Genomic DNA, 11,970 nt, shown 5'->3' on the forward strand with positions numbered 1-11,970 from the left:
TTTCCTGCAGAACTCACCCTCCACATCCCATGTATGGGGGCAGACTCTGGGGGGCGCTCCTCTCTGAGTCCTGCGTGTCAGAGACACAACCTGCTCTGCATCTGACAGTCTGACCATTAATGGCGGCTAATCCTTCTTAGAGGAGGAGATTAGAGGGAGAGGAGGGTGACACTGGGAGAGGAGGGTGACACTGGGAGAGGAGGGTGACACTGGGAGATGACGGTGACACGGGAAGAGGACGGTGACACTGGGAGAGGAGGGTGACACCACTCTGCAGGGAGGAGACATACAGCTATACACACGGGGGACTACAAGTACCAGGGGGGGCTGCTGATTGGTGGCTGCACTTCTATTGTATTTCTCTGATATTCTGATCGCCGTGATGGCAGAGAGCATAAAGGAAGAGGAGAGCTGTAGGATCGCAGAGCGGTAAAGCCCGCTCTTACAACTTGCATTGAAATTTCCTCTGCTCTGCCGACAGCCCCGCCTCCTCCTGATCCGCGCCTGTGATAAACACATCTCAGCATTGGACTTGCATTCTGTCTATCACAGGCGCGGGGTCAGGAGGAGGCCGGGCTGTCGGCAGAGCGGAGGAAATTTCAATGCAAGTTGTAACAGCGGGCTTTACCGCTCTGCGATCCTACAGCTCTCCTCTTTCTTTATGCCATTGGGGCGATCACTGCGAGAACGGCTCGCGATTAACCCCGATCGCCAGCGGTGCTCGCCCCCCCACTCCCAGGCAGCTATCTCCTCGCCAGACCTCATTTTCCACTCGCAAAATGCGAGTAGGCAAGTGGAAAATTTGAGGTCTGACATATAGTTTTTAATAAAGGCCTTGTCAAAAACAGTTTCCTGTGGTTATTACTTTTTGACACTTTTTTGGTGAATGGGTAGGGATATGATGTACCTCAATTTACATGGGGGGGCTGGGATCTGGGGCCCCCTTGTTAAAGGGGACTTCCAGGCTCTGATAAGCCCCCCGCCTGAAGACCTTGACAACCACAGCCCAGGTCAGTGTCAGCGGTGGAGTAGGGCGCTCGGATCTTCCGCTTACGAGCCTGCTTCCACCCAGACCTGGCAGTCAGAGGCTAGGCAGCTGCTAGGCTAGACGCTCCATGAAACAAGCTCCCTGGAACCTGGAACCAGCATCTCGCTCTCCACGAGGACTCCTCTCTTCCGCAGGTAAGACCCTGCCTCTCAGGGCCTGACATCCTGGGGATCCACTGACGGCCGTCCTTATCAGGGCAGCCGTCACACAGACCCCACACTGCGGCTTTCCATACTACCTCTCGCCGGCATCTATCGCCCGCACGGCCACCCACTTTGTGGTGGTCCCAAATCACCCCCCCTGGGTGTATTTCCGGCGTTTCTGGGTGTTTCTGGGTGTTCTTTCACCCCCGCGCCGGCCCGCTCCTTCTCGCGGCCGCCGCACCTTAGGAAAGTCCGCGGCTTCAGCCGCGGCCTACCGGCGCGCCGCTCTTTTTCTCCTACACTTAATTCCTAAGCACAGTTTGCTCTGGATATTCACCCCCACACCCCCAGAGGCCCCCTGCTCAGCAACTTTATCGGTAAATAGCATTTTTACCAAGCTGACAGCCCCCCCCCAGCCCGGGTCCTGTGCTTTGCCTGGCAGCCATTATTTTGGTACACCCAGCAGCAGTGACACCCAGCTTCCCCCCCCCTTTTTTTTTCCCTCCACAAACCGTTAGTCTTTTGATCCAGGGTTTTGAGCCGATCGCCTTTAGGGATCAGGAAGGAATTTTTTCCCTGCCGCAGCACATTGGCCAGCTTGCCCAGGGTTTTTTTGCCTTCCTCTGGACCAAAAAAAAATTAAAAAAAAATAAAATCCCATTTCCCTTGAGCTAGGATTCTCGAATCCTCTCTCACCCTACGCCCGCACCCCAGCCCTTGGTGACTGGCAACAATGGTTAAGTTGCGTTACTCTGCAGAAACCATTTGGGGTCTGAGACAATTCGCTACTACATTGCCTGCCGCCACCACAATAACCTTAAAATCAGATCAACTTTTGAGGTTCGATCATCGATCGATCATCAAATATTTCAATCATTCAACACAGCTCAAGCACATATCATGTGCTTTGCTTAACACTAGATCAGCAGTTAAACACCGATCAGAAATCCATGATTTCTTACTACAATACGATCTAGACTGCCTCTTTATCACGGAAAGTTGGCTGTCAGACGATTGCAACACCATTCTCGGAGAACTGGTGCCAGCAAACTATCGCATCTTAACGAAAAATAGAATAGGGCAAAGGGGAGGAGGACTGGCGGTGATTCATAAGTCGCATATTGCAATCACTAAACCGGTCCTTCAAAATCCTCTTCCTTTCATGGAAACCCTTACGCTTCAACTTCAAGCTCATTCTCAGGAGACCGTTCATATTCTCCTCTGCTATAGGCCCCCTGGGCCCAAATCGCAGTTGATATCAGCATTAACGGAGTTCATCTCCACCTACACCCTTAGCGGTAATCATCTTTTGCTGCTCGGGGATTTCAATTTGTGGGCTAACTCCTCACAGGATCCCATCGCGGATGCCTGCATCAACCACCTGGAAGGATTTGGACTTCAACAACTTATACGCGGACCAACGCATGCTTCAGGTCACACACTCGACCTAATTTTCAGACAAAATCTGAAAATTAATATTGTGGGAAATGAACCTTTGCCATGGACAGACCACCATGCAATCAGCTTCATAATCCCCAGAACTCCATTAGTTATGAAAGTACCCAAGCCGGTGACAATACACTGGGCTAGATCTCAGAGGAAGCTCCACTCGGAACTCTTCAGATCTACCCTGGGAAACCGAATTGGGGCTATTCCTCCTCAGTTAGCAGCCTCAGATACTTTGGATGCCATTAATGCAGCTCTGCTACAGTCAGCCGACTTAGCAGCACCAAAGCGCAAACTTCGCAGCCGGGAAAATAAGTCCAGCTGGTTCAATAACCAACTGTCGCTATTGAAGCAAGAGCGCAGAAGGGCGGAAGCCTCCTGGAAAAGAAGTCCGTCAGAAGACCACCTCAACATCTACAAAGCAGTAACTACGCGCTATCACAAGGAAATTTTCAAAGCCAAAAAACTTCACTTCTCCAGGGTGATTAACAGCGCACTGAATCGCCCTCGCGAACTCTTCAGGATGGTCACCCAGACCATGAATCCTGGATGTCTAGAAGTCCCCACTTCAGACACCCAAGAGTTCTGCAATGAACTATCGGATTTCTTCATCGACAAAATTGAGAAAATTCGGGTAAGTATTCGGCAAAACAATACTCCACTCAGCCCCGTCTTCAATCAAAACAACGACCGAACGCCTCTACAATCAACTAAGTTCACTTTGGAACCCATCTCCATCGATACAACAAAAAAATTCATTGGCCTGCTGCGCGACAGCACAGCACCGAATGACATCATTCCCACCAAGCTACTGAAGGAATGTGCCGACATCCTGGCGCCTCCGATCACGCAGCTTATAAATCAGTCATTTAAGGAAGGCATAGTGCCTTCCCTGCTGAAAGAGGGCACAATCCTGCCGATCTTGAAAAAACCTAATTTGGATCCTATGGACCCAACTCACCGCCGTCCCATAACAAGTCTAAATGCTCTGTCCAAGATAATGGAGAAAGTGGTGGTAAATCAGCTGCAACAGCATCTGGACACCCACAACCTACTCGATCCATTTCAATCCGGGTTCCGTCCCGGACACGGGACAGAAACGGCCTTACTGAAAATATGGGACGATGCGCTCGAGGCCGCAGACGAAAGAGAATCATCTCTCCTGGTTCTGCTGGACCTAAGCGCTGCTTTTGACACAGTAGACCATGGACTGCTACTGAGACGACTAACAGAAGTCGCCGGAGTCTCAGAAGATGCCTTACCATGGTTCTCCTCTTTTCTAGGAAACCGATCACAAACAGTGAAACTGGGATCCTTCACGTCAGAAAAACGCACGGTGACATGTGGGGTCCCCCAAGGATCCCCCTTATCACCAGTGCTGTTTAATATCTATCTTCGTCCTCTCTTTGATATTATCAGTAGCCATGAACTACTTTATCACTCTTATGCAGACGACACGCAGTTGTATTTTCGCATCTGCCACAAAAAGGATCATCATCTAAGTTTAGAGAACTGTCTCTCTTCAATAGAAAACTGGATGACTAAGAGTTATCTCAAACTCAATAGTGCTAAAACAGAACTCTTTATCTTCGATGCCAGTCGGAAGAAAACACCGACAACAAACTGGACACCATCTCCCATCCTGGGACAAATCATCGCCCCTAGCTCCAAAGTCAAAAGTCTGGGAGTCACGTTTGACACCTTCATGACAATGGACGCACAAATAGGGTCAGTAGTCAGCGGGGCGCACCATTTGATGCGCCTACTACGCAGACTGATTCCATTTATTCCCAAAGAAGACGTAGCAGTCGTGGTGGGATCTATCGTGAATTCCAGACTGGACTATGCAAATGCCCTTTACCTCGGGCTACCCAAGTACCAAATCGCTCGTCTCCAAGTCGTACAGAATACGGCCGCTAGACTGGTGACTGGGAAAAAATCTTGGGAATCAATCTCACCTTCACTGAGATCCCTTCACTGGCTGCCAGTGAAAGACAGAATTGCATTTAAAGCACTCTGCCTGACACATAAGTGCATCCATGGGAAGGCTCCTAGATATCTATGCGACAAGATCAAACCGCACAATTGCAGCCGCATTCTGCGTTCCACCGACCAAAATCTGGTCAAGGTTCCTATAACCAAATACAAGTCCAAAGGAGAAAGAAGGTTTGCTTTCCAGGGCCCCAGGCTTTGGAATGCTTTACCAACCAGCATTCGGTTGGAGCAAAACCACCTGTCTTTCAGAAGGCAGATCAAAACCCTGCTTTTCTGAAAGGCATGAGATACTAACAACAAGCGCCCAGAGGCGATTCAGTTCGCATGTGCCGCGCTATATAAGTTTTTCATTCATTCATTCATTCAGGGTTGTTGGGAAGAGGCCCTTGTCCCCATCAACATGGGGACAAGGTGCTTTAGGGGGCACCCCAAAGCACCCTCCCCATGCTGAGGGCAAGCGGCCTGGTATGATTCAGGAGGGGGGTGCTCGTACCCCCCCCCCTTGCTTGCTTGCCAGGCTGCATGCTCGGGTAAGGGTCTGGTATGGATTTTGGGGGGGACCCCATGCCCTTTTTTTTTTTTTTTTTGGCGTAGATTTTCACTTAAAATCTATACCAGACCCAAAGTGCCTGGTATGGATTTTAGTGGGGACCCCACGCTGTTTTTTTTTTTAATTCTGTCATAGATTTCCCCTTAACTACTTCAATACAGGGCACTTTTACCCTCTTCCTGTCCAGACCAATTTTCAGCTTTCAGTTCTCTAACATTTTGAATGACAATTACTCGGTCATGTAACACTGTACCCAAGCAAAAAAAATTACACCTCAAAATACATTCTGCTACTCCTCCTGAGTATGGCGATACCACATGTGTGAGACTTTTCCACAGCCTGGCCACATACAGAGGCCCAACAAGCAGGGAGCACCATCAGGCATTCTAGAAGCATAAATTACATATCTAATTCCATTCCTACCTATCACACTTTTGAAGCACCTGGAGCACCAGGACAGTGGAATTACCCACAAAATGCCCCCATTTTGGAAATAAAACACCCCAACATATATTCTATGAGACATGGGCTGCAGATAGGTACTCGGGTAGTCTACTGGGCTGGAAACAAGAGCTTGGGTACTCTGAAGGTTGAATGAGGGAGGGAGTGTTGATGTTGGAGTCATTTTACAATGCGCCGGATGGGAAGTGGTTAGAATCCATACCAGGCCCAAAGGGTCCCCCCACACCGTTTTTCCCCAATTTTTTTTCAATTTATTGACAACCGAAAATCGAAAATCCCACCAAGTGCCCAGAAAGTTCTGGAGTTAGGCGAGTACCTGAATAGGTTATGTTCAGGCCAAACTTATGCTTGGCCAAAACCATTCGCCCATTCCAAGTGGTGCCTGAACACTTTAACCCCTCACACTTACTCCTACTGGGTGCAGGGACGGGCCCTGCTGTTAAAAAAAGGGAGAAAAAATTGAAATGACATACACCTGTCAAACAGAAAAATTGGGCCTCTTCTGCATGTTGTGGCTCTCCTTCTCAAAAAAGAAGCATGCACCGCCTGCAGAGGATGCACCATGACCGCGACCACCACTTTTCACTGTAGACATCAAGGCTACTTGCCTTCTTTCAGTGGCCTGTAAGTGCTTTTCCTTGTTGGCCTTTCGGACATGATGAGGATTATTTTGGGGATTTTTATAACGGTTTATTATAGAGTGTGGGATGAAAATATGGTGCTTGGGTGCTTGGTGCACTATAAACCATTTTATTTTTTTAAATAAAATAAATGTAAAAATCTCAGAAGAAGGAACAGCAAGTATGGAGATTTTTTTTTTTTGCTGCTGCTGCCAAAAAAAAGGGGGGGGGGGACTTCTGCTGACACAGGAAGAGTAACACCTGTGATGCAGAAGGGGGACAACAATTATGCTCTAAATATTCTTAGTGCTGATGCGCAGCCCAAAAAAATAAGTATACCACTGTTGTGCGGACACAGAATGAGGAGTATTAATAATGCAGCAAAAGATCCTGATACTGCAAAAAAAAATGATTAAATGGAAAAAAAATGGGATTAGTGGTGACACAGAAGTGTTGTACACACCAACACTTCAGTAGCACCACAACACTGTGTTATTCACACTACACCACACTGTGTTATACACTAGGGTGACCAGACATCCCCGGGTTTCCGGGGACAGTCCCCTGATTGAGGACATTGTCCCCGGACCAAGTCTGTCCCCGGTTTTGTCCCCGGATTGGATTTGAACAGGGGCTGGGGCAATTTCAAAGACAGTCAGTGCAGAATAGAAAAAAAATATCTGAATTACACACTCCCACTGTATTTTTTTTCCATTATCTGTGCCCCTTTAAAGTGATTATGTGTTGGTCAGATCGGAGGGAATATTTCTTCAGTTTCGGGTGCATGCCCATTCAGCTCCACTCGCATGTTCTTCTGCCTTGGCTCAAGTCCAGGCCAGCAGCCTGCTTGCTTATCTCCTTGCCTTGCCTGGTGGAGTGATCTTCCTCCGATCCCCACCCAGTAGTAGCCGAGGCCTGGAGAGTAAGATTTGACAGGCTGTGAGGCGGTCAGTGGCGGCGATGGGAAGAGAGACGCTGATTTCCGCTATTACTAGTAAAAAAAAATATGTCCCCAGATTTCATTTTAAAAATCCGATCACCTTATTATACACACTACACTACACTTATATATTATATATACTGCACTTTACTGTATTATATGCACTACACCAGCCCTCAAAAATTCACTCGTTTGCTCGCATTTTGCAAGTGGAATTTGTTCCAGGGCGAGTGAGAAGCAGGGATGGTCCAGGCTGACAGTTTCCTGGCTGAAGCGATCAGCCAGGAACCTGTCAGCCGAAGGACACAGAGAGCGGCTGGACTTCCCTCTCGCCGCTTTGATCTGTGGCTGCAGCTCTCTCCTTCTCCTCTCGTATCACACACACAGCTAGGGCCGCCATCAGGGGGGTTACAGCCAGTACCGATGTAAGGGGCCCGGCAGAGGCCTTACCCTCTATCAGCAGTGCGTGCCGCCGACAGCCTGCGCGGCACCCGTGTACTATTGAGGAGGAGGTGAGGATAAAGTCCCGCTGGCTGCAGGACCGTCTTTACTTTGCATCTATCCCCTGAGCCTGCTCTGCCTGCCATTATCGAAGATGCAGGCAGCGGAAGCAGACGGTGCCAAGCCATTCTTTCCGGCAATTCGCCGGGGGGGGGGGGGGGTTGTGTTGTCAATAAAATCCGATCATGTCTGCTTCCAGAAAATGTAAACACTCTGGTATGTCTGTGTGACTGACTAAAGTGATGCCTACTTGCCTGCTATAAAGTGACTGACAGTCAATATACTAGATACGTTTTATAATTAAAGTTAAACTAACTTTCTACGTTTTTCTTAATAATACTTTAATAAGAAAAAATTACTTACGTCAGTGCTACAGTTTGAATTTAAAATGTATTTGTGTGAACTGTGAAGTTAAGTCATGGATTGTGGAAACTAACTAGTGTCGGGTGATTGTATAGTGTACACCACATTTACCACTGACTAATGCAGAGTTGCAATGCAAGGAGATCAGCTAAAAGTAGTTGGATCTGTATGTGCGTCATAATTAATCAAAATTAGTCGATTAATCGATTAAAAAAAATATCGATTAATCAAACACGAAAATTTTAATCAGTAACAGCCCTACTTTTTTTGTAAACTATAAAATAAGGTGTCAGTAAATAGATACCAATACCAGCACAACGGCGACAAATAATGTCAATTTTACTATCCATAGGCGACATTTAACGCCTTTTAAAGGTTACCATTTTAGATGTACAGAAGTCTAGTGCTAGAATTACTGCCCAGGATCTGACTTTTGAGGTGATACCTCACATGTGCGGTTTGCGTGCGTTTGGGATCGACGCACGTGTTCGCCTTTGCGCACTAGCACAGGGTGACGGGGGGCAATTTACATTTTTTATAATACTATACTATACTATACTATATATTTTTTTTTTTTTTACACTGTTTCTTTAAAAAAAAAAAAAAATACTACTTGCTGTCACAAGGAATGTAAACATCTCTTTGGGAGGTTCCAGTAAACTGTAAGTTAGGGTACTTTCACATTGAGGCATCGGTGGTAAAGCGCCGCTATTCTGTTTTAGCGATGCTTTTCGCACGCTGTCTGTGCGCTTTTAACCCCCACTAGCAGCCGAAAAAGGGTTAAAAGCGACAGCAAAGCGCTGCTGCTTTTTTATATATTTTTTTATAAACATTATATATTTTTTTGTAACACCCTAGAGAATAAAATGGCGGTCGTTGCAATACTTTCTGTCACAATGTATTTGCGCAGCGGTCTTACAAGCGCACTTTTTGGGGAAAAAATACACTTTTTGGGGAAAAAATACACTTTTTGGGGAAAAAATACACTTTTTTGTATTAAAAAAAAAAGACAACAGTAAAGTAAAGCCTCGTACACACGATCAGTCCATCCAATGAGAACGGTCTGAAGGACCGTTGCCATCGGTTAACCGATGAAGCTGACTGATGGCCCGTCGCGCCCACACACCATCGGTTAAATAACCGGTCATGTCAGAACGCGGTGATGTAAAACACAACGACGTGCTGAAAAAAAACGAAGTTCAATGCTTCCAAGCATGCGTCGACTTGATTCTGAGCATGTGCAGGTTTTGACGTATCGGTTAGGAATCCATTGGTTAAATTTAAAGCAAGTTGGCTTTTTTTTTAACCGATGGTTAAATAACCTATGGGGCCCACACACGATCGGTTTTGACCGATGAAAACAGTCCTTCAGACCGTTGTCCTCTGGTTAACCTATCGTGTGTACGAGGCCTTAGCCCAATTTTTTTTTATATTGTGAAAGATAATGCTAGACCGGGTAAATTGATACCCAATATGTCACGCTTCAAAATTACGCCCGCTCATGGAATGGCGACAAACTTTTACTCTTCACAATCTCCATAGACAATGTTTTTAAAATATTCTACAAGCTGCATGTTTTGAGTTACAGAGGAGGTCTAGGGATAGAATTATTCACGGAGATATCTCACATGTGTAGTTTGAACACCGTTTTCATATGTGGGCGCTGCTCGCCTGTGTGTTCGCTTCTGCACGCGAGCTTGGTGGGACGGGGTGCGTTTAAACATTTATTTATTGTTCTTATTTTTATATTTTTTTAAATATAATTCGTATCAAATTAAAATATCATAGGATTTCTTATTTATTTTACCTTTTATTTTTTATTTTTACACTGTTCTTTTTATTAAAAAAAATGGTGTCACTTTTATTTCCATTATAAGGAATGTAAACATCCCTTGTAATAAAAAAAAAGCATGACAGGTTCTGTTAAATATGACCTCAGATCTCATATTTACACTAAAATGCAATAAAACATAAAAAAAATTAAATGTCATTTGAAAAAAAAAATGTTGCTTTAAGAACTATGGGCGGAAGTGACGTTTTGACATTGCTTCCGACCTGCAATGGTATGGAGACGGGTGGGGGCCATCTTCCCTTCACTCATCTACATACCTTACAGGGATCAGGACGCGATCACCTCCATCGCTGCCAGCGGCTCTGGTAAGCGGCGGAGGGCACCAGAGCACGGCGGGAGGGGAGCCCTCTCTGGCCGACGATAACAGTGATCTTGCAGCGAATCCACTGCAGAGACCACTTTTATCTGAAAGCACCCGCTGAAGAAGAGGTTATGGTAGCTATCTGCTGCCATAACAACGATATCCCTCTTCAAAGTACCGACGTATAACGACGGTGGGGGCAGTCGGTAAATGGTTATAAACAGCATTTCCTTCCAAGACTACCCTGCCACAGGCTGACAACGCTGCTGCACGATTTCACAGAACAAGCAGGGTTGTTACCCTATTAAAGGAAGTGAAACATATCAACATAAAAGTCAACAGGCAATAAAACAAAGTTTCATGCAATATTCAGAAAAACAGAACCCTATGTGTTATGTAATACTAGCAACAGATTGCATCATATAGACGGGAGTATGACATTTTTGATTTTGCCCATAGACTAGTTCCACTTAAAGAATGAAAAAGTAGCCATGAACTATGCTCCATGGGCCAGATCCTCAAAAGAGATACGCAGGCAGATCTGCTGTTCCGCCTGCGTATCCCTGTTTCTATCTTTGGAACTGATCCACAGAATCAGTTTCACATAGATAGGCATGTGTAAGGGACTTACACTGGCGGATCTTAGGATGCAGTACCGCATCCGCCGCTGGGGGCATTTCGCGTCGAAATGCTGCTTCGGGTATGCAAATTAGCACTTACGGAGATCCACAAAGCTTTTACGCTTCGTTTTTTCTCTGTAAGTATTAAGTTGCATGTTTAAATTAAGGGCTGCTTTTACAAAGTGTAAACTGTTTACACCTTGTAAAAGTAGACCCTTCTTACCCGCGACGCTGTTATTTATTATTTTTTTTTCCCGCCGTATCTTTTTTTTTTCCCGACGCAACTTTTTTGACCCGCCGCGATTCTCGGCGTAACGTAATTTCGCGCTATGCACGTCGGGGAAATGACGTCACGAGCATGCGCAGTACGTCCGGCGCGGGAGCGAGCCTAATTTAAATGGGACTCGCCCCCATTTGAATAGGAACGCCTTGCGCCGACGGAATTTAAGTTACACACCCGAAAATTTCTAGGTAAGTGCTTTGTGGATCGGGCACTTAGGTTGAAATTTTCCGGCAGTGTAACTTAAATAGGAAAAGATAAGTTACGGCGGCTGGCTGTGGATCTGGCCCCATGTTCCCAAACCCAGTCTTGTTTACAAGGTAGTTTGGGGGTTATCCACAAAAGGGATACGCCGGCGTATCTACTGATACGCCGTCGTATCCCTGTTTCTATCTATGGAACTGATCCACAGAATCAGTTTACCATAGATAGGCAGAAGATCCGACATGTGTAATTGAATTACACTGTCGGATCTTAAGGATGCAATTCTAGGCCGGCCGCTAGGTGGCGAGGCCATTGCGGCCGGCCTAGAATATGCAAATGAACACTTACGGCGATCCACAAACGTTCCGACGGGCCCGTTGCGCTAAATCTACGTCGTTTACGTCGAGTTACGCCGTGTAAAAATAGGGCTAAGTCCTATTTGACTAAGCCCTATTAAGTATGGCCGTCTTTTCCGCGTCAAAATTTTAAACTCTACGTCGTTTGCGTAAGACGTCCGTGAATGGCGCTGGACGCCATTTACGTTAACGTCTAAGCAAATGACATCGGAGCGACGTCTGTTAGCGCAATGCACGTTGGGTAAGTTACCCGACGGAGCATGCGCAGTACGTCCGGCGTGGGAGCGCG

This window comes from Rana temporaria, chromosome 1, assembly GCF_905171775.1.
Source record: "Rana temporaria chromosome 1, aRanTem1.1, whole genome shotgun sequence".
NCBI lineage: Eukaryota > Metazoa > Chordata > Amphibia > Anura > Ranidae > Rana > Rana temporaria.